The following is a 6,845-nucleotide window of genomic DNA, read 5'->3' on the forward strand; positions in this document are numbered from 1 at the left end:
AGAGGTCCTGGACGGGAGATACCACCGATTCCCACCGGTCGGCGACAGAGGGCTCATTTTAGGTCGCACTTATGAGCCTGACAAGAAGCACCTGCGGTGGAGGAGGAGGCCAATTAGGCAACGGATAAAAGGCTGTGGTTTTGGTCCTTTTAGGAAGAGAGTCCAGACACACGAGGAGGCCTGGAGACCCCGGGAGGATCGCACACGGGAGGCGTACACTACGGAGGAGTGGATCGCTGGATCTAACCGGACTGCTTCCTGAACGCCCCGGGAGAACGCAGCCGCACCGGGGCGATCGAGAGCCAGAGGTGACTCACGGGACTCCCCAACCCTACCCAAGGCAAGACCAGCCCAGCTACCAGGACCCTGGGCCGAGACATTATGGTGACTCTCAGAGTCAGTGTGTTAATTGTAGAGACATTATTGGGAGAGACATTATTGGGACCAGATTGCCACAGTATACACAGAAGGACATACCAATGCACAAAATTACCCAAATAGACACAAAACCACATACACACACGCCAAGAAATTTTTTATAACCCATTGAATAACTACATTTCCATGAACTTGACCAATTACACTAAAGCACCGATTAAAATTCAGTTCAGTAGCGTAGGGTACCTGATGTGCCAGCAGGCTGACACATCCAGCTTTGTTTGGTCACTCAATGGGGATGTCAAAAGTCAAAGATGTTTGTAGTTTTCTATTTCAACACAGGCTTAACAGAATACTGAACATATTTAGCAGGATATTAAAATCACAGAAATGCTGTTCTTCTTCTCTGATGAGCACGCCAAAGATAAACAAACTTAAGGTCAAAGTCACACGATTATGCTTCACCTGTGCAAGATGACCTTTGGGGAGTTAAAAAAGTTGTTCAACATGGGTTCAGCCACTATAATTCATTTTCCAGTCAAATAAAAAAAAAATCAGAAAATTATAAAACAGGACAGATTTTGGTTTATTAAACATCCATCAACATTGAAAATCAAGTGGAACAAAGTGGAAAACATGAGTTTGAATTTTCCTTTGCATAATGAAGACAACAGGTCACTGGAATCAATGGAGAGGGCGAACCATAAGTACTATTAAACCCTCAAAATAATAGAGGGAGAGAACTTAACTGTCAGGAGAATGAGGCACTTTGCAAATAATCTATTGCCTGTAGCTTAAGATGAGGCTAAATTAAGCTAGTAAGCGAGATATATAGTAATTTATTATTGTAGTTGAGTGGCAACAAATTCAGGAGCACTGCAGGATTTCATGGCTCTTTTTATTAATCATATCCTGGTCCTGAGGCTGAAGATCCCGGCTTCAGAACGAGACGAGAGATGCGGCTAGCCAGCCACTTGAGGATCAAAAGTACGACATCAGGGAAACTCACCAGAATGAAGAACGTAGTACGATGACGTCCTGTCAGACATCACAGATTTAAGGGATAAACACTCCATGAAGTTGCTTCACACACGAGTATCAGCCAATAAACTAAGGTAGGGGAGTGCCCTACTATTTTGCTGTGACGGATCAACGATATGGCCGAAAACGTATGGGGAGGCAGAGACAACAGAGCCCCCCGAGAGAAGTCACAACAACCTAGTCGGTGCTTTGGTCCCCTAGTCAGACCAAAGCACTCTACCACTCACCTAAACAATGTCCAGGTGCTCAAATATATCCACAACAGAAGAGAACCTACAGAGGGTCCCTGGGAGTTCTCTGGGCTCAGAGTAGCTCTGGAGAAAATCCTGCCCTAAGATGTCAGAGACATCCAAGTTCCAGATCCTCACTGATTGCTTAAAACTCAAAGAGCCCCATCCATCAACACACTGCAACTCCAGGAAACTGTGCACTGACACCATGTACACGCAGCGATTTTCCCACTCGGTTGAAAACCTTCAGGTGGGTAGTGCTCCAAAGGAACTGTCTCATCTGCCCGGCACAGCGGTTCAACAGCATTATGCAGCTCATCCAAGTGTCTGTTTGCCTATCTTGTTGGTCCTATCTCCACGACGACGGCACGATTTACACCATCGTCCTCCATTCACCCAATCGTCCTTGAATCACATGACCCCCCTCACTAAGTTGTTCATCAAGGCTATGACCAAAGGCTGCACCCCATAGCCCTCCTCGACTCATGTCGCCCTTCCGAGTAAAAAAAAGAAAAATACTTTTTAAATCGTAGAATGGATGCAGAATTTCATGTAGGCCTAGATAAAAAAAAATCGCCACTGGAAACATTTCATAAAGTATGAAATGTTCATCCTCATTCACTTCCATTCGGGCACCGAGAGTGAAAGTAAGTAGGGGGAGGGCAAACTCTGTTTGTAGCTGCACTCGAACCGCATCTGAGCCTGCATGATATGCCTGGCTAGTGCCTAGACCAAAGGGATTGTCGCAGTTGTCTTGTGAGACGACTGCCTTTTATGAAATGAATTAAAATCTTCAGAAATACTCCTTTGAAGCTTTGCATTTTTTATAGGTAAATTTGAAGAAACGTATCAGTGACTTGATAGGATATTGTTTTTTATTATGTTTGTGTTCATGTTATGTTCTTTGTCAAGTCATGTTTTTCTGCGTTATAATTATTAGTAGTTAGGGTGAATGAGTGCTGTATTTCAGTGTTTTACTTATTTGTAATAATGTATTAATAAAGACCCTGTTATTCTCAGTCCTTCATATAGCCTGTGAGTTGTTTTTTTTGGGGGGGGGGGGCCGCCCTTTTTTCTGGTCAGAGCAACTGTCCCTCAAAATTCCTGTGCACGTCCCTGTGATATAGCATTATGTTGTTTTATCCCAATTGATATCAGCACAAGGTTCTGTATTCAGATTACATAGGCTCAGCTTATACCTAACCAAGATTTTATCCACCTTTTTATTTTATGTTCTTTAACATCCTAAAACCATTTAAATCATTTACATTAAGTTAAATGCCATCCGGACGTGTGTGTTGGTTTATGGTGTCAATAAGATAATAACCCATCTCCCCTGCCTTATTCTTCACTGTAACCTTCCACCATTCACTTTCCTCAGTTAGCCTTATCAAACAGCCATATTTATTACAACTACTCATGTGGAACGTAGAGTCTAAAATATATAAGCAACAACGTCAAGGACCCAGGTCCTTGACGATCAACCTGGTTAGGGGGTCATGTGACTCGAGATCCATGGGGGAAGCATGTCGTCGTCGAGGAGACAGAACCGCCTTAGGCGGACGGCGACTTGGACGAGATGGATGGTGCTGTTGAGCTGCAGGGCTTGACAGAGGGGATGGTACCTGGGGGCCACAAATTTCATGAACACCTCCTAACGACTCGACCACATTAGCTTCGGGCACTTTTAGTTTGTCTGCTACGTACCGAACAAGATGTGGTGTGATTAACAGGTTAGCCCAAGTATTTGCACGATGTTTCTTTCCTGTATTCCAATCTTAAGTCCCACCTCTTAGGAGAACATTTCATTAAGTGACCTGTACACTTGGTATGTTTAGTTCACACTTAGTGGAGATGTCTCTTTACTTCTCAGATGTGGCTATTATGCACATAACTACAACTCTAGAAGTGCCTGCTGAGATGACTACACGTTAATGTGAAATGTCAGGTGCAGTTTGCACTGGTACAGAGAGTCCTCCTCTCCTCTATTCCAGGACAGCGATGGGTCCAATCCACAACGTGCGCCGATTATGTGGGTATTTCTGCAGAAAACATTGAGGGAAACCGAATAGTCATATTCCATCGGGCCTGCATATAGTCACGTTTTCCCTCCAGTGATTCTGGGCAATCAATGTAGCAGCACTTTGTGGCCAATAAGCAGAACCCGATGCGCATGTCGTTCAAGGCAGACCTCCAGAGGAATATATGTGATGGTGTTCCAACCGCTGTCCTTCTGTTGCCACTTGGCACGGCTTATTATAGCTTTTCATTCCAGTAGAGCACCTTTTGCACAAAACTTTTTTTTGAGTGCGAGGCAAAAGGAGAGAAAGGGAAAAGAGTGAGCGATGAAAAGTGACCAGCGGTTTACATGCCATCGCATTCACCAGGAAATGACAATAAAAACATTCAAAAGATGCTTTTTCAAATTTGGTTTTCTGCCAGTAAATCTAACGAGTAAAAAAATGACAGCGTCATTGACCTGTCACTTTAAGGGTTAATGTTGCTGGCGACCAAGGGAAAATACTATTCAGTCCCGGCGAGTCTCCGCAGCTAAAATCTTTCTCATCCCTCCTTAACATCACAGATGCCCTTGGGAGCCTTGGTGACTTTAAAGAAAAAACAACGAGCCGGTACTCCACTGCACCACCAGAGCGTTTAGAGGTTAAAAGCACTTCTTATGATCCAACCTTCCTGCCATACTTTTACTCTGGCATGGTTGTCGTGCGTTCCAAGTGAGGATAAACTGTGAAGTTGTGCAAAGATATAGAGTCTGAAATGTCATGTCATTCATTACAACACTTCTGACAGCGGGTGAGTTAACTAACAGAATCCATGATACACAGTCAATCGTTCCTTTGTCTAATATTTTAATCAATCATGCACTGATTATTATACATATTTCACCCTCTTTCTACAATGTGAGTTGAATGAAAAGATTGCATTATTTCCAAGGAAAATGTTCAGAGAACTTCTGCGGTTAAGCCATATTTTCAATATACTTTTTCAATCGATTCATTAATTTAATATTTTTTGCAATGTATTCTTAGAAATTATGGCAAATTATTAAATTGAAGGCTGTGGTGTAGTGTGCCAGGCAAGGTTCTGCTGCACGACCTCGCTTTTCTATTCATCAGAAAACTAATTTTTATCACGGAAAAAAGTTTAACTGGAAAACATTGCTAATAATATTATTATTATTAATAATAATAATAATAATAATGGTTTGATTCCTGATATGATATCTTGATCAGCCAAGTGGGCCTTCTATTAAAGATATGTCAGGGTGTACCGTTGTATTAAAATGTCCTATAATAAACTAGAAAACGTGGAAGTCATACATGCTTATGTGTGCGTGTGATCATGTTTGTTTATGTATGTTTACATTATGTTCCCGTATGTGGACGTATTTTCACCTATGTGTATACGTACAGTATATAGAATGCATATATGATTTGGTATGTAAACGTATGTTTAGCTATGTGTATGTATGCGTATGTGTACTTATTTTACTGTATGCATGTATACCTATGTGTATGTATGCATACGTATGTGACGTATGTTTCTGTACGTTAACATGTTTCTGTACAAAGGCATACATATGTTTAGCCATGTGTACGTATGCATACTGTGGCAACCCCATGCCACGGGCCAGGGGCCAGCCGCTGCAGCACCCGCCCCGTGGACGGGTGGTGGAAGGAAGATACCTCCCCCTCCACCCAGCTGTGCTAGAGGGAACATCAACCGGGCCCAGGGAATCAAGAACATTGGGGGCACCTGGGGGACCAGGAGAGAGGAGCTTTAAGGGCTGGGGACGGGGGAGACGCGAGGGAGGGCGGACCAGGAAGAGACGTGTTTTAACGAGACGTTTTCCCCACCAGGAGTAAGCCGGAGGCGTCGGGTGCTGTTTCCCCGCCGACCCAGAGGAAGGGCTGGACCAGGAGGTCCCGCGCCCTTATTCCCGATTACGGAAGAACCTTAGTTTATATGATTTCCCTTTTGTGACTGGTTTTCCAATAAAACCCGTTGCACCGCAACCCTGCTTCGTTCATTAATTCCCGAATCCCCGCCGCCGACGAAGGGGGTTGCCACAGTGGTGGAGAATGCAGGCAACGCGATCTCTGGACTTAAAACACCACCCAGACCACGATGGAGCACGCCGACCAACCCGCCACGAGGGACGAGGAGATAGACGTCCTACGGAGATGCATGGTCCGAATGGCCGAGCAGCTCGCTCGGGGTCCTGCATCCGCCGCCCCCACGAAGAGGCTGACAAAGATGGGACCGGACGACGACGTAGAGGCGTACCTTGAGGTGTTCGAGCGGACCGCGGACCGTGAACAATGGCCAGCGGACGAGTGGGGCCACATCCTAGCGCCCTTCCTGACCGGGGAAGCTCAGCGCGCCTACCGGGATCTCAACCCCCAACAGGCGGGGCATTACCCGACGCTCAAGCAGGCCATCCTCGCCCATTATGGACACAGCCTCCCCGCCCAGGCGCAGCGCTACCACGACTGGAGCTACGAACCGCTCGGCTCAGTGAGAAGCCAGATTTCCCAACTCGTCCGGCTGGCCGAGCGGTGGCTCGTAGAAGGCGACGGCCCCCCTCTGCTGGATCGGCTCGTCATAGACCGCTGCATCCGATCTCTTCCACCCGGCGCCAAACGCTGGGCCTCCGGGAACCAGCCCCGAACGGTGAACGATCTCGTGGAACTCCTCGAGAACCATCAAGTAACCCAGCGGCTTTGCGGAGGAACAGCCCCGCCTCCCGGAGGGGGGGAGCCGCGGACCGAGCGACGCGGACGGATGACGGAGACCCCGCGCTCCCAGACACCGGTCGTCCGAGACCCCGCCTACCCGGCTCAAAACATCGTGGCCCGCAGAGGCCCCGCCCCCCCGACTCCGAGAGAGGAGTGGAGGTGCTACACCTGCGGCCAGAAGGGCCACCTGGCCCGCCACTGTCCCGGCGCAGGGGACGTGTCAATGCCCACGGCCAGTCCGTCCGACCAGAGGGGAGGAGCCTGCCTCCGCACCACCTGCTGGTCACACGAGAGGACCGTCTCGCCGAGCCTGCCGGTACGGGTGGGACGGCGCGACACCCATGCCCTCCTGGACTCAGGGAGCGTGGTCACCTTGATCCGGCCCGACTTAGCCTGTGGAACGCCCGGGCAGGACGTGGAGGTGGGCTGCATCCACGGA

The sequence above is a fragment of the Gadus macrocephalus genome, chromosome 15, assembly GCF_031168955.1.
Source record: "Gadus macrocephalus chromosome 15, ASM3116895v1".
NCBI classification, from domain to species: Eukaryota; Metazoa; Chordata; class Actinopteri; order Gadiformes; family Gadidae; genus Gadus; species Gadus macrocephalus.